At 41.7% G+C, this 26,064-nt stretch overlaps 1 long non-coding RNA gene across 1 annotated transcript; it reads right to left on the reverse strand.

Moving 5' to 3' along the window:
* Positions 1-1,206: 1,206 nt before the first annotated feature.
* On the reverse strand, positions 1,207-15,635 carry LOC117043992. The gene is made up of 3 exons (XR_004426260.1): positions 15,529-15,635; positions 6,131-6,230; positions 1,207-1,312 (listed from the first exon to the last, which is right to left on the reverse strand). It is a non-coding gene; the product is annotated as an uncharacterized LOC117043992 (long non-coding RNA).
* Positions 15,636-26,064: the final 10,429 nt, after the last annotated feature.

Below are 26,064 nucleotides of genomic sequence, written 5' to 3' on the forward strand. Positions count from 1 at the left end.
GCTACATTTCATTTGCTACACCTGTCTCTGCTATGTTCAGTTCAATATTGCTGTTTTATTTTGATATTGCAGTTTTAACTATTGTAAGCTGCCTTGAATAATGCACATTAATTAAAAGTAAAATTTTCTATAGAATTTAATTATTTTTTAAATAATAAATAATAAATAGGACCACAATGAGCCAATGAAGGATTTCTCTCTCCCCCCCCCGCCCCAATCTGATCCCCAAATGCAGTGAAAAGTATTAAAGGGGAGCAAGATGCATATTATGCCCTGGAGTCATGATTCTGAACAATATGGAGACATTGATGGCTTCACTGGTAGGACCAGCAGCAACAGACTCTCCCGATGCCTCCAGACACAGCCGCGCTGGATCCCACAACAGCAGTCGGGTAATAGAAATGCTGTGATGAATTGATGGGTTCATTAGTGTACAATTTAAGAATCAATGGACAAGGCTTCATAATAGAGCGGAGCTCGCAGGAGCCAAGTTCCAGCACTTTAATTGCAGCAGGAGCTCAATGTCGACATTTATTTTCTTAAATGCTTCCCCCGAACAAAGAAAACAATCAAACAGATTGAGAGGCTGGGTGATAATTTGGTGCTTGTGCATGTGTGTATGTTTGTTACTGGGGAAGGGAAGGGAGTAACTTAACTGGAAAATCACTTAGAACAGCTTGGCAGTGTTTACGGCAGTATTAGGCACAGTTCAGATGAAGCATTTTCACATTATTCTGCTGGGCTGTCCTAATGAACATGCAGAGCTAAAATAGGCTCTGGTCCTAACAAGAAGGTGCCCAAAATGAACAATTAGAGGGTGCGCAACTGTAGAACTGTGGGTGGATCACATCCATTTTCTTCTAGATAATCTGCAGCCTTGCTTGTCAGGTTAAGACGCTGCCAAAGGTGGACTGGGTCACCGAAGCCCATATCTGTGCTCTATTTAGTTTTCAGTTACTTTGTTTTAAATCAGCATGCTACTTTTGCCTGCCTCCCCAGGCACTTCTATAGATGCTTTAAGGGCCTCGGAGTGGTAACGTTCCCTGTTAAATGGGCAGCAGAACACCTCTTGGTATGCATGGAAAGTTTCTGGGGAACAGCTGGAGTCTAGGATCTGTGCATGCAGATGTAGATGGTAACCAAACTCTGGGCATGTTGACTTCTGGATACCTGGCTGGTTGATTTGTAACTAGGGATGGGAGAGGCAGTCAATCCAGTTTGCATTTAAAGGTGAACTTATCTAATATGCAATGTGAAACACAGCCATCCTTTGAAATCTGAATTTTGCAATGGAGTTTTCTAGCCAAGGAATCTGTAAAAAAATGCATCTACTAGGGTAAAGTGTGCATGTGAATGCATAGATTAGTGAAAATAGCATTTAAAAAATGCATTATGTCAGGTGAAATTGGTTTTCAAAAATGAGTACGCTAGGAAAAATTGTGTACAAAAATGTGTATATGAGGAGAAGTTTGCACTGAACTTCAAAAAATAAATAAATCACAAACCGGTGTGAAAATATGGAGAACCAAATTTAAGACTGGGAAAATGAGGAACTGAAAGAAATTGGAATTGACACATTTGCCCAGCGCTCCTTGTAGACGATAAGGCTGCAGTCTATCATTTGTGTGTACAGGTATGCACAACAATCCAGTCTTGGGCATCAAGTTGACCTTTAGATCCCCTAACCCACTGGATGATTGAACTGTAGCTTATATATCTAGCCCATCTCTGCCTGAAGCAGGAACCACACACTCCCCCCAACATGACGTGGACCATCCTCTATGAACTCTGAAAGAAAAACTCCATCCTATATACAGTAATGAACTAAAATAACAACAGCTACTACAACAATCTACTTCCGAATACAATGAATTAGCAAGGGCTCTAAAAATGTAGACATGTGAGGAGCTGGTACACCATGATCTTCTTGAGCTGCCACTTTCTATGGAAGGCAAGCTGCAAAAGATTGATGTTATGACTGAACTACAGATGATAGAAGGCCTTTGCAATTAGTAGCTCAATGACAGCTAAGGGTAATCTGTAGCGGAAGAGTGCTGGGGTTGGGGGGAAGCAGGGCGTGCGGAGGAGAAAAAAAGTTGTAGTCAGCCGTACTTTCTGTAACATCCATCCCATTTCATCTGTTCCCTGGTAATGATGGCCAGAGGCAAGGTCTAATGATACACTTTTTACCAGTAAGGTGTGTGTGCGCGCGCATGGAAGACAGACATTATAAGAGATAAAAATAGGGCCAGTATTAGAAATGTTTTGTCTGCTATAAATCTGTTGGAGAATAATAGCTTTTCTTCTGAGGAAGGTGATGCAGGCAATTTAAATATGCACATCACATAAGGAGATATGGCTGGCCATGAAAGATAACTTCCTCCTCTTCTTCCAAAAGGAACAAAATCCTGAACTTCAACTATTCATGTTGAACTCAGTGGTAGCTATGGGACTGGGAGAGAACCCGCAAGGTGTGTGTGTGTGTGTGTGTGTGTGTGTGTGTGTGTGAAAGGGTTATGAAAGGGTGTTATATTCTAGATGCCAGCAGAATTATTTGAAAATACAAAATGAAGGCAAAAAAAAAAAGTTTTCAGCCCTACATGGTAAGCTCTTTCTTTTTCTTCTTCTTTCTGGAAAAACAAATTATACAGGACCAGCGGGGTAGCTTTAATGCGCTCCAAGAAGATATTAAGAAAAGGGGGGGAAACACCCCCAAGAGGCAAAAGAAAATGTTCTCTATAGGAAATTAAGCCAGACCTCGACAAACAACAACAATAACCTACAATGCAGGTAAAACTTCAGAAACGAATCAATGAATAGAGAATGAACATTAGCAGAGCCTGAAGCAAAGGCAGCCAGGAACACAAAAGAGGAGAGAGGGGGGCTTTGGAGCACCCACTGAAACAAATTCCAAACAATATGCATACTAATGAACTAGCGATGCCACTTAGTTTTGCATCCATTATTCATTGTTTGGCTTTACAGAAAATGCAACTTAACAATGAAGTGATTACAGGGAGCATCAATGGCAGCAGGATGATAACAGGGAAGGAACTGGCGGCTGCATCTGTTCCTTCAACCTTTGGTTTCGGCGCATGGAAATTAACATTGAATTGGCAACTAGAAGGTAGGTTTGGACAAGGACATCGCTCCCAAAGAAGTGTAGGGCAGTGGTACTGCCAGATCCATTATTTCTGTCACTCATTGTCAAAAAGAGTTGCAAGAGGTCTTCAAAGAGAACATTTTGGAAGGCCCTCCACACAACAAGGGTTTGGTGGCCAAAAAGAAGAGGGTTGAATAAAGGTAAACTAATGACCATTCACACAACCAAAAACATGATACAATGCCATGTGCAGATCAATACTGGTTCTGGCAAACACGTGGAATAGATTATATGCTTGGTGAATGTTCAAATGTCTGAATAACTGAACCATTCAACAAGTGGCTAAGGTCCAAGCATTGAACAATATCCCGATGCCAATAGAAAAATGTGAAGAAGGTTCAAAACAGTTTATAAAGGATGAACTAAACGGAGAGTTCTTCAGTAGGTCTAAGGTTGACCCCACCCTGATGAAATTGACATAGGTGGTTGAAGGAAGGCGTTGGATGAAATGTTCTTCCGTGGGTCTTATATAACCACCATCATGATGAAGTCAACACAGGTGGGCGAGTAACAGAAGACCTGTCCTCCGGATTAGCAACAGGTAAATTGTAAATTCTTACAACCTGGAATGTGGGAGATGATGTGCCAGTGTTGTTTAATGATTCTTTCAATGGAAGTGGATAAGCAATTGTATTCAGTGGAACCCCAAATCCTGTTATGTTCATTTTTGGGTTTAGGTATCAACAAACTGTCTGGATGTTCTTTTGGCCCTGTCAAGGGTTATCTGAATTAAAGTCTGAGGATAGCCACTATCTTTTAATGCTGAAGAAAGAGAAATAGCATTTTCCGAAAAATCAGATTTAAGGGAGGAATTTCGTTTTAATCTTATGAATTGACTGAAAGGGAGGCTATTTTTTAAATGAACAGGATGATTGAAGTGATAATGCAAAAGGGAATTTCTATCTATGGGTTTGCGAAATGGACGTACATTGACAATCTGTTCATTGCCAAAGGCAACAAAAAATAATTCAACATTTAAAAAAGGAATACTAACTTTGCTTTTCTTACCACTGAATCTCAAAGCTGTATCACATTGGTTCAACCAAATATCAAATTCAAGAAATATATCCTTATCTAAAACAAATATCAAATCATCAATGAATCAATGATAAGCCAGTATATGCTTTGTGAAGGGGTTCAAATCACTCAAAATGTACTCCAAATCAAAGTAGCGCATGTAAATACAAGCAAGAGATGATCCAGGTTGTGAGAATTTACCTATTTTAGGCAAGAGAAGGACTAGATCATTCAGGGATGTCCTTACTCATACAGATTCATTAGAATATCATAATGAGGACCTACGAGTATCGGCTAAAGCGCATTACAAATGTGGGCATTATACATGTTGTAAATTTGTGTTGCCTGTGAAATCTTTTACTAACACGCTCAATGGGAAAAAGATTGTCCTGCAACCATTTCCCAATTGTTCAACTAAAAACTGTGTGTACTGCATATGCAGTGCTTGTGGGCTATTATATATAGGCAGTACCACACGTGCAATTAGGACCACAATTTCTGAACATAGATCCAAAATACGTAATAAATGTGTGGACAGCATTTCCAGCAAGCAGCTCATACAGAAAATGATTTGAGTTTCTTTCTTTTGTGGACCCCTAAAAAACTACCTTTTAGAACTATTGACATACAAAGACTTTTGTTGCAAAAGGAGTATAAATTAATATTTCAACTTGGAACCTTGTATCCTAAGGGTCTTAATACAGAATTTGATCTGGGATGTTATGTATAAGTTTGATATGTATGTTTTTCATTGTTTGATGGCCACAGAGAAGAGATACTGCACCTTTAACCATACAACCATGTAATGATTGATTCCATTCACCTGCATTTGTATTTAAGGCTTGAAGCAAGTTTGTTCTACAAGTTGTGCCTGGGAATATTTTCTTATTTTGTGCTAACAGCTCTGTCTGGTTAGGTAAGGTAAAGCATGTTACTCTTGGTGTATTATTCTTTTTGTGTTAATATGCATTGTAATTTGAGTATTGTTTGCATCATGCAGCCTCAAACTGATGAAGCTTTGTGGCGAAACCTGTTGCTAATCCGGAGGACAGGTCTTCTGTTACTTGCCCACCTGTGTTGACTTCATCATGGTGGTGGTTATAAAAGACCCACGGAAGAATATTTCATCCAACGCCTTCCTTCAACCACCTATGTCAATTTCATCAGGGTGGGGTCAACCTTAGACCTACTGAAGAACTCTCCATTTAGTTCATCCTTTATAAACTGTTTTGAACCTTCTTCACATTTTTCTATTGGCATCAGGATATTGTTCAATGCTTGGACCTTAGCCACTTGTTGAATGGTTCAGTTATTCAGACATTTGAACATTCACCAAGCATATAATCTATTCCATGTGTTTGCCAGAACCAGTATTGATCTGCACATGGCATTGTAACATGTTTTGGGTTGTGTGAATGGTCATTAGCTTACCTTTATTCAGCTATTATCCCAGTGAATTCCTCTTTACATTTATTAGCCATTTATTAGTTTGTGGTGGTTTGGTTTGGTTTGGTTTATTGTCACATTATTATCACCACTTTGATGCTTTGTTTAGTTTGTCAAAAAGAAGAGGGGGCATGTCTTCTCTTGCACCTCCTTTGCGTCCTAGGAAAGGAGAGTGCTTTGCACAGAGAGATTCCAATTCAAGATGTCCTTTTATTGAAGGACAATGTAACTGAGTTTGTCAATGTAACTGAGCTTTATTAAATAAGTTAATACTTTTAATAGCCCAGGCCTGACAAAGATATATGATAGGTGATAGGTAGGTAGGTAGGTAGGTAGGTAGATGGATAGATAGATAGATAGATAGATAGATAGATAGATGATACACAAACACTATTTTAAATTTCTCTTGGTTGCTGGGTTTCTTAGTGCTTTTAATGGGAAGCTATTAAAACTGTTCATTGTTGAGAATAGGAAGTGTATTTGAGGCAATGTTGGGATCTGTACCTCCATTTGCTGCTTCATCCTGTTAGTCCAGGCCATGCTGCATTATAATTTTGTTATCTTTCATCCGCACCTTCAGCTGGAGCTAAATGTATGAAATTTCCTGAAATAGAAATAAGACAGGGAGGTGGGGGGAAATAAGGGATTATATTTAAAATTACATCTTTGCACACAGGTCTGTGTGTCATAAGTACCCAGTGAGGCTGACACTCCATTTCACATTCATGCAGGCCCAAACAGAAGGGGGGGGGGGGTCATATGGGCCACTTGGCCCAGGCCTCCGATTCCAAAGGGGGCCTCGGTCAGCATATTCACAATCACTCACCATTATTTAAATGTAAATACTTAAAATAATCCTTTTCCCTATGTATTTTTAAAAAGCACTATTGTATATCTATATTTTCCATTTTGTTTTTATATGCAGATACGGTTCAAGCCTTGAAATCCCCAGGGTAAAAAAATGGGGGGTCACATTATCTAACTGGCCTGGGCCTCTGCCTGGCTCTGCAAGGGCCTGCATTCATTCCATTGGCTTCCTTACTTTAAGACTACACTCCTCCATCAGATCACTACAGCTGATCTTGGATAAGCAGTAGAAATGACAGTTCAGCTTGGCAGCTTGGCTGGCCTGCTGAATGCGTCAAGCCTCCAAATACAATCTGACTTTTGCATGTTATAACACCCTTGGCCATGGTAGCAAGCTGGTTGGTTCACTTTAAAAAGGTGTTTTCCCTTTGACATTTCACACTCCATGCATTCAGACGTTGTCTTGTGCTGACTTTTGCCTTGACTTGGGGCTTGCTTCTAACATTCAATCAGTTCATTTTTTAATGCTGTGGGTTAAACCACAGAGCCTAGGGCTTGCTGATCAGAAAAAAAGCAGTTAAAAAAAACTTACGGCAAGAGACTTTACTTAAAGGGACCGCCTCTCCTGGTATGTCCCATGTAGGACCTTAAGGTCCTCAAGTGATAATCTTTTGGAGGTCCCGAGCAACAAAGACGTTAGGTTGGCCTCAACTAGGGCCAGGGCCTTCTCAATATTGGCCCCGACTTGGTGGAACAGCCTATCACGGGAGACCAGGGCCCTGCGGGATTTGGCATCTTTCCGCAGGGCCTGCAAGACGGAGCTGTTCCACCTGGCCTTTGGGTTGGTTTCTGTTTAATATTTATGCTTCATCTTTTATTGGTGGGTTATTTTGAAATTGAGACCTGCAGTTTTAATTGAATTTTAAATTTGTATTTTAATCTGTTATTTTAAATTGATCGTTTTTATGTTTTTTGTTGTGATTTTAATTGATGTTAGCCGCCCTGAGCCCGGTTCTCTGGCTGGGAAGGGCGGGGTATAAATAAAATTATTATTATTATTATTATTATTATTATTATTATTATTATTATTATTAAAAGTGAAATCAGTGATCGAGCCCCAAAGCGGGGTGGGGGGCTGTGAGGCAGGAGGGCTAAATAAACTGAACAAGAGAATAGAGGATTGTGGCTTTGTACTGCAACAAAAATATTTAAGAAGAATGGAATATGAATGGGGTGGTCTTAATCTTCTTTTTTTGCCTCTGCTGAAATTCAGAAAGCTGTGATGGGAAACGTAGGCCAGGAGGAGGAGGAGGAGGAGAAAGAAAGTAGGTTTCCTGCCGGAAACTGTTTTCTTTAGATTTACCTTTATTATAAAGAAACTCTCAGATTAAATCAGGAAGAGTAAATAAGCTTCCTGGAATAGTACCCAGGGGTTTTGTTTTTGATAGAAAAACAGAATTGGGAGTGAGGTTGGGGAATCCATCTGTGTCCAGGCCTTAAAGGCACAATAGTCTGCTTTATCTGTGCAGCAATTTTGTTGATTTCATCTCTAGGGCCGTTTAATCTGCAGCTAATTAGCTGTGCCCTTACTAATAGGCATAAAAGTCACAGGCACACAGGAAGCTGCCTTCTACTGAGACACAGGAGCGGCTTGCTCAGTGGGGCAGAGATGGAGCAAAAGTCTCCTGGCCCCACCACCGCTGCTGCTGCTACTTGCCAGGAAGGGAGGGATGAGACAGCAATGAAGTCAGGGTCATGCTTTGGGAGTGTCAGATGGGCTCCACTCTTGCACTCACACTGCCTCTTCTGTCTGGAAGCTATTATAGAAACTTAGTAAATAAATATCAAATATTGATGTGGCTCCCCACTCCTGCATAGACAGACCAGTGCTCCAGAGGTGGATTTAGGGCAGTGTAACCTGTTCTGCTGCACTGGGCACCAAGCAAATTGAGAAGAATGGAAGGTGAGAGACAGGGAGGGTCACTGTCAGGGACTGGACACCGGAGGATGAATGGTGGAGATCGCCTCCCCTTCTCCTGCACTTCCCACAGAAGAGGGAGACAGTATAGATTTACAACAGTGGTTTGCAGAAAGTCATAGTTCAAAGGCTGCAGAGGGGAGAAGCTGGGAAATGTTGGGAGAGGAGCAGGAGGAAGAAGAAGCACCAGGGGAGAGACATCTGACAGACTCAGTGTCTTTAGAAAGCATTCCAGACCCCCCCCCCCTCCCAGGACCCGGCAGGCATTGAGAGTAGGAGAACAGAAAGCTCAGAGGCAGAAAGCACAGATCAGCAATGCAGGGATGATGTATAACAGGAGAGACAGAGGGGGTGGGGACTTTACTCGGAGCAACGCCATTACCCAAGAAGTGACATCCTACATCTCTCTCTGAATATTGAATAAAATACCTTGGTAAGAGCTTCTTGTTTTTTCCATTACTGGCAGCCTGCTGTGAGGGAGGAGGGTTGGATTCCCTGAAGCCTGACAGTCACCCAATTTTGTCTTTACACAGGGCGCCAATGCAATTTGAAAGACCAAAGTCCCACCCTGATTGGTCCACCTAAGCTCAGAAGGTCAGGTGGAATCTCTCCCAGCTGATGAATTTTCACAAAGATTTATTATTATTATTATTATTATTATTATTATTAAGAATCCCAGACTGATGGGAAACGTGAATGAACTTAAATGGGGGGAAATGAGAAACTGAGAGGTTCATCCATCACCATGGGAGAGTTTGTGAAATGAAACCCCTTGAATTTCTGGATGAATCACTGGATTCTCTAGAGGAGCAGCACAATGGACTCCAACAGCACAATGAAATGGTTGTGGTTCATTCTACCTAGAATCTTAGTCTCAACAAAGGAAGTCACTGGATCTCTCACACGGTCACACAACGGCCAAAACTTCTCTTTGCATTTGCGCATATTGTTGTTCAGAAGGAGCGAATGAATGTGACGCATATGCAGGCTGGAGACTGTTCTTGGAAGAGAAACCCCCTAATCCACAGCGGGGGGACGTGACTGAGGCACTGGTGTTTCATTTTGGTTATAAAGGGTGTGCTGAGGGCCTTTTTAGTGTTGGCTATCCCCAGTGCTTTTTTTCTTTAAAAAAAAATGTTTAGGAGTACTCTTATTTTCCTGTTCATATTGAAATACTGCCCCTCAATGAGGCCGAACTTAGATTCACAAAATGTTTAGGGGTATGCGTCCCCCCAGAAAAAAGCGCTGGTTACCCCCCACCAAAGACAAATGGCACAGCCTTCTCTGCTAATATCCTTTCTCGTGATGACTTTTGCAAGCATTTCGTAAAGTTGTACAGTATTTTGAATTCCTGGTAGCGATTCCTAGCACGAGAGGAGCCACGCCGGTAACAGCGTTTCCACTCAGCCTCGTTTATCACTGTCACTGGCTATTTTTAGTCAGGCTTCTTGGGGAAACGGTGAGAGCAATTTGTGAAACAGCACAATGATGCTGACAGCAGTTTATCTTAGCAAGATTATTACTCTGTGTACATGACTGACTAATGGTAGCTGAATGTTTTAAAACAACCACAGTTTCAGTACATTTCTTGGCTTACTCCCCCCCCTCCAAAAAAACCCCACCTCTCCATTTTCCAAGGGCTTCAGACATAAGGGATTTATTTGAGTTGACAAGAGATGGAAAGGTAAAATGGAGAACAGCCTGAAGAAACAATAAAGCTGAAAGTTTCCAGGCAAACTCAAGTCTGCTCTGTTTCTTTTTTAGCTGCCCCCGGTATCCTCCCATATGGTGTGCAGATGGGCATGGAAGGGGCCTCGGTGGTACAGGGGTGTGGGCTTTAGGGATCAGAGACACAAGGCGATCCCCGAGGAAAGGCATTTTGGGGGGCTGACTGCTTTGACTGAAGGGGCTGCCACCACGATGTTTTATTGTAATTATTTGTATAACTTTACTTTTATATACGTATAGAGTATTACTTCTAACAACGTTTAATTGCTTCATAATGATTGTTTTCAGCGCTTCTCATTTTCATATGTACGCCTTCTTGAGTCCCGATAGGGGGAAAAGGCAGGGTGATAAATAAATATATAATAGTAACTTAAACAAACAAAGAAACACACTCAGAGCCTTGCCACAGTAATTCATGCACTGGTTACTTCAAGACTGGATTAGTGCGGTGTGCTCTGTGTGGCGCTTCTGCCGGCCTTGATCCAAATGCTGCAGTTAGCGCAGAATGTTGCAACATTATTGCCAGCACGACTGAGATTCTGTCAGCATATAACACCTCTGCTCAGAGATCTGGCCGGTTGCTGATTTGGTACCAGGCCAAGTTCAAGGTGTTACTTACTGTTAGTATATAAAGCCCTTAACAACTTGGGGACCTGTGAGATCGCCTTAACCTACTTGAACGCTTCAATCCATAGAACTGGCACTCCTAGAGGTGCCACACACACACACAAAACTTGTTCTGCATTTGAAAGAAATGGATCTTTTAATGTGGCAGCACCCAAACTTTGGAACTCCCTGCCTATTGACATCAGGCAGTTGCCTACCCTGTGCTCTTTTTGGCACCTGCTAAAAACCATTTTAATTTAGGCCAGCCTATCCAGATAAGTGAAATGTTGACATGCATTTTCATCTGTTTTAACTTCTCATTGTCATTCTTTTTGGTATGTTTTAAACAGCTGTTCTTAACAGTTTTTACTGATGATGTTATTAATTCTTTTTGTAAACCACTTTTATTTTTTCTTTCTTTCAGTCAAGCAGTATACAAATTTGATGAAATAAAGAAAGACCGCAGGTGGCACACACATTCTCAGGGAGCCATGGCAGCAGCAAGCAGAGCTTTATTCCACAAAAGGAGGACATTTCTTGGAGGCTGCCCTTAGGAGAGGAAAAAAATACTCCTGCATTTCCCAGAAGGAAAGTCCGGAAGCATTCGCGTTGCCGCAGAATCCTGCGCACTGATTCCAGGGTTCAAAGCCATGTGCAAATACATAATGAGACCATTTGTAGTCATTCTCAAGTGGTTATTGTCATTGCATCCTGAAACACCATCTAGTTCAATAGCTCTCAGGATACCCATTACAGCCTCTTGTTGTCGACGGGCAGCAGTGTCACTCGGCTGTAGAAATAAACACTCCAAAGAAAGAGGGAGTCGGAACAGGGCCTGCTATTAAACGGCAGCGCTGATTTCTCGGGGGAAGCTGTTTGAAGCTGTGTTGCCTGAGGAGGTTCAAACAGGGCTGGCTGGAACACAGGGGGATTCTAAGGGAGAAGCCTGACGGGGCTGTGCCCTGCGGGTATCACTGCTTTTCAACTGCTGTTGTACAAAACAGCAACAATTGATGGAAGAGCAGAGCCTGCCTGCTAACTGTGGAAGCAAATCCGGCAGGGGACGGACCTACAGCAATATAATACCTATATGGGCTGATTTTCTACAGATGGCAGTAAGCCCCCAAGCCTTTAAAATGCAGCAACATGGCTCAAAGCTCAGGCATCCCTGTCGATCAGTATTATCACTGATCCATGGATACGGCGAGCAGCACAGCCTTCACGCCAGTGAGGCGGCTCCAGCAGCTCCAGTGGAGTTGATCAGGTTTTGCCACCACAAGCGATTTGCAGGCCGCACCAACTCCAGGTTTGATGTGCCGTCCCGAAGAAAACAACAACTAATGTACTGGAGGAAAGTGTGGTTTGGAGCAGTGCGGAATTCAAGTGAATGTGCAGAAAGAGTCACATAGGGTAAATGTGAGGATCTGTCTGGTGGTCATGAAGAACATAATAATTGCTTTGTGAAATATATTGATACAAAAGTTGGGTGCCCCCCCCCTCTGCTGAGCTGCTGCAAGAGTCCATAAGGTTCCAGGCACATACCTAGGGTCTGTGGTCCTTTGGGCAATTGAGACATGGCGGATACTGTTGTAGCTTTAAGAAATATGGTTTATCCACCTATTTACACCTTCAGTCTTTGTGGAGCAAGTCCAGGCCTTACAGCATGGTCATTTCAAGAGGGACTTGTCCCCTACAGCACACCCACCCCACCCAAAACCTTGGCAACATCTTTCTCCCCAGGCCACAGGATTCCTTAGACAGCCCATCGACTCCTTTTGTCACGTTAACAGATTTGCTCTTCACTAGGCCAGCCAGGCTGGTTTGCATGAGCCACCACTGAAAAGGCTCTGTCATGGGTCAGCGCCAACTAGGATCAACACAAATCGTATTGTTTTAGAAAGTGCAGATTTAATACAATTGCCTTTAAAAGCAAACTGAATCAAATTTCTCCCCAACTCCTACTCAGGACTAAGCACCACTGCACCCCATGAGGCTCAGTTCATTAAGACTTATTCCCAGGTAAATGGGCAAAGGTTTGCCATCTAAGTGTCTTTGCTCTTTTTAAATGCTCCACTAGTTCGAGCCTGACAGATCTAAGCTTCTGTGTTTAAAGGAGCTACAGGTATGTTGTTGTCATAGCTCCTGCAGTTTAGCCTATAGGGTAGCGAGCGGGAGACACGTACATACACTATTCATTCTCATTGACACTTTGGTTTGATTTTTATGTAAAATTCCTAATTATCACAATGCCTCCACAACATAGCTCTTGAACTGATGTGTTAGAGACAAATGTAATTAGCATCCACAAGCACTACTATATTTGGGTTCTGCAGGATTCTCTGTTTTGTCAGCCTCAGTGTATTTGTGTTCATTCCCACACTTTCTTTATTTTCCATTCTAAGTTGCCACCCCCACCCCCGCTTCTTAAATACCAGGCATCCAGTAGGAAATCACCACCCCAGTACCTGAAATATTTTATTCATTGCATTTATACCCCCCCACCTTTCCTTCAAAGAGCTCAAGGTGGTGTACACAGTGGACCAGGATAACTCCCTAAGGATGCCAAGTTCTGACACCATCTCTGCCCAGACGAGTGCTAGAAGAGAGTCTGAACTGATGCCTCCAAACAAAACTAATGCACAAACATTCAGCTTATTATTCGATGGCACATTTCCCAGGTGACAAGCATTTATTCATAGCCTGTCATTTATGGTGGTGCATTTTTAATAAAGCTATATTTGCAGCACTGGCCTCCTGGTGCTGTAGCCTGTAGCTAGTAATGAATGGCAGCCTGCCGAAAGCAGCAAACAGCCATCCTGCAACATCCAGAGGATGTACCCAGGCTTCTCTTATAACCTCTTCTAGCTTTCCTTTCCCGCTTAGAAACCTGTCAAGGACCGGAGGATATGTCAGCTTGCCCTTGAATCTACTGCACCTCGATCAATCCATTGAATATCAGAGCTGCGTCTGCCTCTGACATCACGGCCATCTCTCCAAATCCCATCTGTAGACAAGTTAATAGTTCTGTCCTTTGCAGGCGTCGGTGCAGGTTGGGAAGTGAACTGCATTTCAGAAACTTATTAGCAAAGGCAGAACTCTCTGACTGTGACCTTTGCCGTCTGCGGGGAGGAAGAGAAATAAAGTGGCAAGCAAAGTGGGTGGAGGGAAGGGGGGATAAGTTCTTTTGAAGCAGCTTCCCTGCTGCTCATAACAATACCAAATGTGTGACATATGAAGAGAATGCGACTTACTGTAATGCAGGCATCCGAACCGCCGGCTGTTAAGCGCACCTGCCATTGCCCTCTTCTTCCTTTTCATCTACTCAGTGCCTGATGCTCCCGTCACACTCCTCTGTCCTTCTGCCAGCTGCTCACTTACTCCCACTGACTCTTTATTTGCTTTCACACACCCACACCCACGAAAAAAGAGGACATCTTAAAAATTATTTCCTAATGAGAGGAAGCAGCTATTCTCTCCCTGCACACATTTGCAGCTTTTGCCAACCCGGTGCCCTCCAGATGTTTTAGACCCCCCCATCACTCCCAACGAGCGAAACATCTGGAGTTTTGTAAACATCAGGCTGACAAATGCTGCCAACGGGAGACTTTCAATCCCAGTTCCAGTTTCTAGCATTGCTGTAGGTTTGCAACGGTTTCTGTGCTGCGTCAGTATCGATCCCACACAGGATTCAATGTGATGGGACTTGGGTGTAGGGAAACTGGGCTTAAATGACACTTCCTTGTTGGATTGTTTTGGCCAAGTTGCTTGTTTCCCATTTTTATCATGGGCAAATTAGAGTAAGAGGGTTTCATCCCAGTGACATCAACACTTCCGACATTAAAACAGAAGTGAGGAGTTAGATGCACGAAAGATACTGGTTGTGAATGTCTCAACGGGCTGTTAGGATCAGAATAGATTTCACTTTAACCATGTATTTGAAACCATGATTCATAAGTTTTTCTTACCCCCCCCCCCAAATGGCTATTGCCTACATGGCTCCTTATTTTGAACAGGATCATGATGTAGAGGGAGGAGGAAGAGTTATGCTTCCCCCCAGTCATCTCATCCACCTGTTTGTCTCCAAAGTTGCAAATAGTGTGTGTGTGTGTGGGGGGGAGTTTTTCCAGTAGGAAAATAGCACGACATAAAGGGTTAACTCTCCCCATGTTGCAGCCTCAGTCCAGATCAGCACCCCCTCCCCATTATTGCTGCTCATTTAAAAATGAGAAAACAGTGTTAATCTATGGTTTCAAAGATGCAGCTAAAGTTTGACCTTTCGTTTCTTAAATAGAAATGATACAGATTTGTTGTAAAGGGATTTGAATGAAATGAGGCGCTCTGTGGAATTTGGCAGCTGTGGCGTGGGGTGAGGAGCGGAGGCAGGAGCAGCGTTTTCTGAAGCTGCACATTACAGTTTAAATGTGGCAATTCTGGGCAACTCAGTTTTCAGCTTACCACAGCAAATTGCCAATAGCGAGATTTTCTTCCACGCTGCGTTGTTGTAACATAATTAGGAATGAAACTAACAGGATTTTGAATTCCCTTGTTAAACCCTGAGATGGGGCATCCAGGAAGAGTTTTCAAGCACTTTCCTGCAGAGATCTTCTGAGGCTGCAGGGAGACCTCTGTTTTAGGTTTTCTTCATCAAATTCCTTTCCATAGAACTCAGTCTTTTTCCCATTCCAGGACAGTGTTTTCTTCCAGATTTATGCTAAAGTTATTAGACAACTAAAAAGACAAAGAATGCCCCCCTCCTGCCCCCCCACTCAACAATTAAGCACACCTGCTCATCTTTCTAGCAGAACAATTTCTCAGACTTCTTCCAGACCGGGCATTGACTATGAATGAACAAGGCTTTGTTCATCCAGGTTTTGCCGGGTTAGCTTCATGATGTTGTTGTTATTCTCCCTTTTCCTTGTCCATTTTCTCTCCTCTGACTTTCTAAAAACACAAAACAAAACAGTGGAACAGCTATTCATTTTCCGCAGGTGAAGATGGCATAGGAAAGTTATTAATGTTTGATGTTTTATAGTATTTTTAATATTTTGTTGGAAGCTGCCCAGAGTGGCTGGGGAAACCCAGCCAGATGGACGGGATATAAATAAATTACAGAGGTACCTCAGGTTAAGAACTTAATTCATTCTGGAGGTCCGTTCTTAACCTGAAACTGTTCTTAACCTGAGGTACCACTTTAGCTAATGGGGCCTCCTGCTGCTGCACCGCGATTTCTGTTCTCAAGTTCTTAACCTGAGGTACTATTTCTGGGTTAGTGGAGTCTGTAACCTGAAGCGTCTGTAACCTGAAGAATCTGTAACCCAAGGTACCACTGTATTATTATTATTATTATTATTATTATTATTATTATTATTATTATATCAGAAAGTTGTTCAGCAGCTTTGGTAGTTGGTTACAGCCTGCATACCTTGATCTAGAAATTTTTGTCTCTGTGGTCTGACTCACAGAATCGCAGAATTGTAGAGTTGGAAGGGACCCCAAGGGTCATTGACTTCAACCCCCTGCAAATGCAGGAAACACAGCTAAAGACTTCCTGACAGATGACCATCCAACATCTGCTTAGAAACTTCCAATGAATGAGAACCACCAGTTTCCGAGGTTGTCTGTGTTGTGGAGGGTGGGGTGATTTTAAAAATAATCTTTTATTTATTTTTTAAATATCAGATTAAAATTTTACAGTCACATATCAAACAAACAAAATAAAAACAAGATTCCAAGGAATCTCTTGGACTTCCCCCCTCCCCTTTGTGCATCCTATTGTTAATCATTTCCTCCTGCATCTTTTATGATAATCCAAATCTTTTACATCTCCATTGTGTCCAAAATTCACCATTAAGCTACAAGTGATACTCTAATAACTGTTTACAATGGTTTTTAAGATTGGCTATACATTTTCCCCATTCCTTATTAAAATTTTGGTCTTCCTGGTTTCTGATTCTTCCGGTCATTTTAGCCATTTTGGTATAATTAATCCTCCTGTCAGACTGGTAATACCCCCTCACTCACTCAAGTTTAGAATATCTCACCAGTCTTCAGCAGAGTTGCTTTTCTTTCAGCAAAGTAAGCAGCTCACATATATGTCAAAGCTTTAATAAAGAAAATGGTAAAATGATAACCTACTATCTGAGAGAAACAAATAACATCATGAGGCGAGAATGACAGTTGGCCTCTCTAACTTAACTGAACTGAACACCCGAAGGGAGGGGCTGATTCCAGAGCACAACACTGAAGCCTCGCCCACCAGAATACAGACATTCTACTGATCAAATTAGGCCCCAGTGTTTTCCTTGCAGTTTGTTCCACTGTCAAACAGCTCTTACTGTCAGAAAGTTATTCCCAATGTTTCCTCACCCCCTCTCTGGGTATCATTTTGACCCTTCCATTTCCAAAGAGCATTAATTGCCTTTTATATGTGTAATCTAGATCGGGAGCACCTCAAGAGAAATGGGAGGACTTAACTCTTCCCCCCTCCCATGCTATGGCAACTCTGCTTCTACCCTCTCTCTTGGTTGCCTGCAGTGCCTGACAAGCAGTGTGGACCAACACTTGTGAATGGTACAGGGCCGGAGGACTAGTTTGGCAATTCAAGTAGCTCCCCGGGCATAAAGTAGCCTTGGGTTGTTCTAATGGGATGTAGGTTGGTCATCCACACATCATGCAACAGCGGCTTAAGCGCTCAGGCATGCCCTTCCCTGGGAGAAATTTTGTTTTTTTGATTATGTCAATTATGAAATGATAAAGCCTAAAAAGAAAAGAAGAAAAGAAACCTCAGGTAGCAATAGTTGTCAATTAAGAAAAAGATCCAAAAGAGGCAATGAGGCAATAATACCTTTCTTAGGACCAGTTAAGTGCTCATTATTTTCTGATGATTTAGTTGGGTTGCTAACAAGGATTCTTTTGTTTTTATGGCATAGTGCATATTAATCCTTTTACATTAAGTCACTTGGATACCTTTGAGTAACAAGGAATTAACTAGTACAACAACAACAACAACAACAACAACAACAACATGTTGTGTACCACCCTAATCTCTGAGTGGTGCGAGCACTGGCAGAGGAAGAGGGGAGTGGGGGGAGTGCACTGCCCCCGGCAGCGCAATCCCGGTGGGGTACCATCGCAGGTGCACCCTGCCCACACTGGGCGCCATGCCCCCAGGACTCACGCCACGCCCCTGCGGGCGGCGTGCCACACCCCGTCTGCTCTCCACCCCCTGGTGCTGGAGCTGGAACATGAAGCTCCACCACTGGGTGCGAGATTCCAGGGGTCCAGGGTTCATGTTGCCTTTACGAGTGAGGCGGAGTGGAGTCTGTCCTGTCTATATATACAAACACACACACACACACAACCTGAGCCTACGATGGAAAGATCACACCATTAACACCCCAAAAGTGTCTTGTAACTATAATCTGATACCTTTAAGACCATAGGTTATATAGTTATATGCACAGGGCAAAAAGAATGCAGAAAAAGATCAGATTATCCCTATTCATAATACATTGGGAGCTGGTAAACAAGGTTGCTTCTAGCTCTTTGACTCCTGAGAAATGTTCCTTGTTTAAAAGAATATTTGATCCACGACTAGTCTGAAGTGAAATAGGGTGAAATAGGTGTCAGGTCCTGCTGACCATGTGTGTTCCAGCTCTAAACACACACACATGTGAAGGCAAACCAGACTCTCAGTTTAGTTTAAACCAAGTTCCCATATTAAACAACAAGTTTCCAGGTTTCTAAAAGGAAAAAAAAATACAATGGCTGTATTCAGACTATAGACTGAATCAAGGCCTGTTCTTTCATGGTAGGGGCTGCCATTTGCAGAAGAGACTGAGATCCAGTGCCAGATCCTACTCCACAAGGAAAAGGAATGATTTTTTTTGTCAATTCTGCCTGAAGCTTTCCCGTATTCTTCCAAAGGGTGCCCCAATACTCCAGGGCAGATTTGGGATAATGCAGGGGAAATGAAGTACTGACAGAAATGATCTTCCTACTTCTCCAGTGGAGTATCCCATAAGTGGAGTTGCACTTCTAGGCTTCCTGGATTCAGCCCACACAGACAGGGCACTGCTGAAATTTGATAGCCTAAAGTCCAGCACTGAGCTATATTCTGACATCCTTAGACAGCAAATCTGAATAGGGCTAATCTGATCTCTTTTTGCATGTTTTTCTCTACCCCCCAAAAAGTCTGTAGGCTGATTTAAATGCCACCAAATCCATTTGAAGCACTGGAGCAAGTTCTGCTGATTATGTGTATTGGCTTAAAATCTTTTTATCAGAAAGTTGGTTTACATTTTGAAACAAGTTATGTAATTGGGAGCATTTAAAACGTCTGCTTGCAATTTACATATTTTTCTGGGTCGTGGTGCCCCCCCCCTCATTTCGGTTTACAATACCTAATTTGCTAAAATCCCCATCTGTCACAATAAGTGACACTTTTACAGCAGCATTTTCCTTCTGGAAATGTCAGTATGCCTCTCAAATGTCAATTTAGCACCACGTCATTCATGCAGCATACAGGCCTCCAGAGAAGAGAAGACAAAATTCATGTATCAGAAGGGTGTGGCTTTCCATTTTTGAGGAGCAGGGAAGGAACCCAGGAATGGTTCCTATCAAATGAAGTGGCAGGAGCAGGGGGAGGGGTTATGACACAATTGCCATAGCTTAAAGAAAGAAAGAGGAGGAGGAGGAGGAGGAGATAAGTGATGGTTCGAATCCCTGCGACGGGGTGAGCTCCCGTTGCTTGGTCCCTGCTCCTGCCATCCTAGCAGTTCAAAAGCATGCAGTGCAAGTAGATAAATCGGTACCGCTCCGGTGGGAAAGTAAACAGCATTTCCGTGCGCTGCTCTGGTTCACCAGAAGCGGCTTAGTCATGCTGGCCACATGACCTGGAAGCTGTACGCCGGCTCCCTTGGCCAGTAAAGCGAGATGAGCGCTGCAACCCCAGAGTCATCCATGACTGGACCTAACAGTCAGGGGTCTCTTTCTGGCCTGTGCATCTGAAGCAGCAGCAGTCAAGCCACATATAGGGCAGAACTGGAATCACACCTGAGGAGTCCAGAGAAAAACAAACATCGCTAACATGAAGAGAAATATCTGCTGCCACCACTATGTTCAACTGTGGATTGTCTTTCAGCTCTGTTCATGAGGATTCACAACCCCTAAATCAATCCCATTGTCTGACGTGTTTCTGAGATTCATGACCATGAATGAAAATGCACCGTAAAAACTATTACCACTACTAATGCATCTATATATTGGAAGTAGACATGTGTCCTACTTCACAAAGGGCAGTCCTCTGTCTATTTTTAGGGGTTGTCCAGCCCAAACCTGGTTAAGAGACAAATAATCAAAAAATGGAGAACAGCAGCCTTGACCTAGCAGAGATGAGAAAGGAATTACTTGAGGGGAAAGGGGCTAAGGGAAATGTACATGTGTTTGATAGGAACTTGACTTTACAAATCAGTCTTATGCAAGTGTTTGTATTTGAAAGCAACTGCCATTTAAAAGAACAACAACTTCTTAAAAGCAAGCATGTCTTAAAGAAACAGTAACCAATTTAAACATACCGGTAGTATTTACTTTATTTTTTTATTGACTATAAAGGTAAAATGAACATCTTGTTATTTTTATTGACTTATAAAGTATGTCAGGTTGGTTGTTTCATGTCTAAAGTACCACAGGTTATCATTAAAGATGTTGGTAAACAGCATAGTTTAGTTATATGAAGCTAAAGAAGCTGGTTCTCGACATATAAGCAGGGATAACTCCCCACAAGGAGAACAAAAATGAAAGAAACAAACAGCAACGAATGTCTATAGATTGCCTTTCATATATTTCATAACAAATGGACCGTGCTCATTATCATTTTCCATTAGTTATGAAATTGAAAAACATTAGTTAATTAATAGTATTCATCAAGTGGAGATTCCTTTTCCAAATAGCAGCTGTAGGAACTAACTGTTATTAAGTTACCTTCATCTGATTTACAAACCTAGAGTTATCATTATAATTCAGATTCAGAGGAAGGACATAACCAGATACATTTTAAACAAATGGTAACAAAATGTTCAAGGCAATTTAAATGAAACTGAAAAGAGGACCATTGTATGAACTTTCTAAAAAAAAAATGCACGAGGAATGTCCTTTATCCATACTTTGACACAGTTGATCTTTTTAAAATGAGAATGGGCTGGTTGTCTATTTTGATTCACAAAGTAATTAAAGAATCCCAAGTGGAATGAAAACAGTCCTGTTTAACCAGTTTCTTCATCAAACTTTCCAGGGAACGAAGAACTTTTTTTTTTTTTTTTAGTTAAATCAAACAACCTGAAACTGTTTTCTCTATACTGAAGGCTCCAGAAAGAAAAGGTTAAATCATTCATCAAGGAGAAAGGAAGACCGCCTATTTTTTTAAAAAAATATGTTATATGAGATGGGGTCATATGCATAGTGGTTGCATGCTATCACAAGCCTTCCATGACACTTAATTGGAGTGCATTGTCTGGAGAGGGAATAATATCAGAATTTTTTTTATCATTGTCTTCAAAGAATTCTAAGCACAATGAAGATATTTGCTGGTCTGAAAAGGTCCCCTTGCTTCACTCCAGCAAAGGATTGAAGAACTGAATAACAATACAGAATTAATTGTATTTTCACAAACCCACACCACCAAATTTAGCATGGATTTGTATATTCAAAATGGTGCCCAAATTAAACAAAAATCCAAGGGAGTACCCACTGACTGTGAACCAGATAAAAAGCCCGAATGCTTTAGTCTTCTGTGGCATCACCCAGACACTACCCACAAGTGTCTCATTAATTTAAACAGTCTCTAACACGACTATTAACTAGCTGACACCTCTGAGGCATAATTTTAAGGGAGGCTTCGAATGAGATCCAAAATTCTTCCTGTTCTTATTGTTATTTCACATCTTCACAGAAGGCTTCATGATTATTGGTTTGGAACATTAACATGCAAATGATAGAGGAAGCAATAGATATTTAAATGTACAGTGTCAGCTCAACACAAAAGATCTTCTGGAGCAAAATCACAGTATTTCCCTTTGAGTAGGTGAAATAAAAAATGAATGGAAGTGTGTTTGTGCATGTGTGCGCACACGTGCACACACACACACACACACACAGAAAAAGGGGATCCTGCATTTATTTCTACCCATGCTTTTTTGGTCTGTTAGCTGGGGGGTGGAGGGAAGAAGAATGGCGAAACAGTCATTAGTGTAAATGTAACCCTCAGCTCACTTTTGGCTTAGCAGATGTCAAGGATACTTGTAGCACTAAAAATCTGTGCTGGTTTTGGAAAGAAGAGCAACAAAGCAGAGCGTTCCTTCTACAGCCTTCGTCATTTAGAGAATCAGCATCTTTCACACAAAATAACAGACTGAAGGAAGTGTAAAGGAGGATGAAACATGGACAGAATGTCAAAAACCTCCCTTCTTTAAATATGAAATGCAGGGGTTTGTCTTCTCTGTTTGGTTTAGGGCTGATTCGCATAAGCATCAGGCTTGCCATTGTGGCCTCTTGACAAGCCTGGGTGTGCGTTGGCTCCCTGCCGGCAACCAGGCAGTTGAGTACAGGCAGCCAGCCACCACACCATGAAACCACATGCTGACACACCCAAACCCTGAATACTGCTTGGTTTGGTGGCTGTACACAACTGGCTCACCAGCTATGAGCACTGATGTGCAGGCTTTCAAAGGGGACTAACACATACTTGGGTGCTTCTGTGATTTTTCGGTTTCAGAGAGGCTGGAGAAAAGACTCTGCAGCCTGTTTCCTGGTCTGGTAAAGAGCAATCAAACTGCACCATGGTGCATGGAAAATAATAAAATGAAAAACCCATTATGTGGTTGCTAAGATGGCTGATTGTAATAGATGGTATTTGACACCAGTAAAGTTTGCTAAAATGTATAGAATGAGAGATAAAAAATGGTGGGAATGTAAAGAATCAGACGGTGATTTTTATCATATGTGGTGGACTTGTGATAAAGTAAAAGTGTTTTGGGAACTGATCTACAATGAACTAAAGAAGATGTTTAGATATACTTTGCCTAACAAACCGGAAGCTTTTTTGCTAGGTTTGATGGGAAATGAGATTGCAAAGGTAGATCAAAGACTGTTTATGTACGCCACAGTTGCTGCGAGAACCTTGTTGGCCCCAAAGTGGAAATTACAAGAAGTACCTACTACTGCTGAGTGGCAGACGAAGATAATGGACTTTGCAGAACTGGCCAAACTGATTTGCAGGATTCGAGATCAGGACGATCAGAAATTCCAAAGGGACTGGAGTAAATTTATTGTATATTTGAATGATAATTGTAAAAATTTGAAGACACTAGCAGGCTTGAAATAAATCCTACAATGTGGACAATAGAATAAAGATTTAAATTGCACAATTGGATTTGAAATGGAATACCTGTTGAAGGGTAGGAGGGAAGTTGAATGCTCGGCAGAGCAGAAAGTGTTTTTTGTTTGATATTGTATTGTGGGAAATGTTGTTTAAGGAGAAAATAATAAAAATGTTTATTTTAAAAAAGATGGCTGATTGTAGTTAGAAGCTCAAGGTCTCTGTTGTGTTTTTATCCTAGAAACAGTGTAAGTTCATTCACAATAAGCTGTGTCTGTTCTTAGTGTGAGTCAGGGAACACTTCTGAATCTCGGTGACAGCACCCTTGAAAGGTCCTGACCAAGGATGGAGCAGAAATTTAATCCAGTTCACAGTTAAATACAAACCTACCCAATCCACAACAATATGCAAACTGAAACAGAGCCACCCTGCAAAAAAGAAAAAAGAAGTCCCCGATGAAAAATCACCAGCCTTCTAAGTGCAAATTTCTCTCAATATACAGTTTTCAATGCCATTTTATGTAATATGCACATTTTTGCAAGCAATTTCCACAATCATTTTTTACGATCACTCGTAGCCGAGTAAGATTGTCTACCATGAACACGGTCTTAACAGTGAGTCCGTAAGTGACTGTGGAGGCCAGTTCTGGATCCACACATCCTTCCACAGTGGGGACATAGGTTTCTGGGTGGGAGTTGATCATCGTGAGGGTTTGCCAAACGTGCCTTCCTCTTAGCGCGTTTCTCCCTTTTGTCCTGAGTTCGAGCATCTTCAAAGTCCATGACACCTTTGATAAAGGCTGTTCTCCAATTGGAGCGCTTGCAGGCCAGTATTTCCCAATTGTTGGTGTTCATGCTACATTTTTTTTTTAGATTTGCTTTGAGAGAGTCTTCGAACTTCTTTTGTTGACTACCAGCATTAGGCTTTCCATTTTTAAGTTCGCAATAGAGTAGTTGTTTTGGAAGACGATAATCAGGCATCTGAACATCATGACCAGTCCAATGAAGTTCATGTTGAAGAATCATTGCTTCAATACTGGTGATCTTTTATTCTTTCAGTACACTGGCATTAGTTCACCTGACTTTCCAGGTGATGTATAAATTTTTTCGGAGACACCATTGATGGAATCTTTTGAGGAGTTGGAGATGGTATTTATAAGTGGTCTATGTTTCACAAGCATACAGTAAGCTTGGTAGTACAATGGCTTTGAAAACAGTTTCCACAATATAATGCATTTTGTATGTGACTTTCATTAATATATGGATTTCATGCACATTTTCCCTAGTAGATTGATGAACTAAAGTGCGCAGCACTGCAAAATTCAGATAAAAATAAAATTTGAAGGACCATTGTGTTTTGGTTCATGTATTGTTTTAAGAAATGTGCAAACCATAATTTATTTTCTACACTGTTTGAAAACCACTGTTGTTGTTATGAAAGGGTGAGACTGTTGTTGTTTTCAGATTTGCTGCCTTATCTCTGAAAGCATAACTGTGGTCTGGCACTTTTATGTAGAAATGCAGGTCGATTACAATTTCCTCTCCTGCCTTGCTCTGTTTCCAAATTAGTGCTGTCAGACTGAATCCTGTTTACTGTTCTGTGAGTTTGCTTCCCTTTCTGCTGGGTACTTGGCTTTTAATCTGGCAAAAGGCAGGGCACAGAGACTTCAGCTGTCTGAGCCGATGAGTGAATACGATTTTAAATGATTATGAGTGCAAATAGAATGGAAATAGTTCAGAAACCTCTTCCACAGTATGGGAGCATCAGCGACAGTTTTAAAGAAAGGCACACTCAAAATTTACACACTCCAAAACCTGTAGTAAGTTTGCAGAAGTACATCTGAGCCTAACTGGTGCTTTCTGTACAAAAGGTGGTGGGCTTAATTATTTTGGTTTCAGGGTAGAAAAACAAAGCTGAAATGATAGAGAGAGAAATAGTTCATGAACAATGGGTCCATATTACAAAGCAGCTTTTAATTTGGCCTCAAAATTGCAAAGGGGACCTCCAATGATATGCTGCAGAGTGGAATACTTCTGTTTGGGGTTTCCGTCAGTCAGCAAAGCCCTCTTCTAGTGTACACCATTCCATCCTCAATCCTTATTTTCTAATCTCTTCCACCATCAACAATCAGTCAGATTTTTGTGCCAGGAGACTTTTACATGCACACGTAACATCACACAACTAGTTGCTCCCAAAGCAATATTTTTATATGTTTCAGGAAAAGTGCATCAGATTACAGCAGGAGATTTTGACGAAAAGCACCGTATGCTTTCATAGTACACATTCCCTTTTTATCATTTATTTTGGTTCCTGAGGATGGTTCCGACCTGGCTCCTCTCCATTCACATCTTTAAAGCATGTGTAGCAATGTAGGGAGGAAATGGCCAAAGATCCCAGATTATGTAATGTTGTAACAGCCAGATGATTAATTAGCCACAGGCAACCACTGGACAAACTTAGAGAAGCTTTGCTATCTGTACGCATCAAGCTCAGTTCTTACTATTTCCACATTTCAGAACCTTGTGTCTTCAGCTTCTCCCCCCCCCCCCCGAAGTGGGGCTCATTCCTCATTCACAAAATATGAAATTGGGGTTGCCATATTTCAAAAAGTAAAAACCAGGACACCCTGAAAGTTCTTGAGGTTTTTTTTTAAAAAATAAATAAAAATAAACCACCAGGAAATCCCCCCCCCCCAACATCAATTCTGCCTTTGAAATCCTGGTAATGTATGGGAAAAGCTGGACGCATGGCAGCTCTAATGAAGTTGAATATTGTCCACTGGCCATGAGTCAAGCTGACCACTCACACAACCTACTAAAGATACAATTCTGTTCCCACCTTTGTGTGAATTGTGGCCCCACTTACACATGATGAGCAAGCAAGCAAGAAAAACTTATTCATGCGCTAATGCACCTACCTGGATTGGATTAATAGCCTGAAGAGTTA

The sequence above is a fragment of the Lacerta agilis genome, chromosome 3 (assembly GCF_009819535.1).
Source record: "Lacerta agilis isolate rLacAgi1 chromosome 3, rLacAgi1.pri, whole genome shotgun sequence".
Lineage (NCBI taxonomy): Eukaryota > Metazoa > Chordata > Lepidosauria > Squamata > Lacertidae > Lacerta > Lacerta agilis.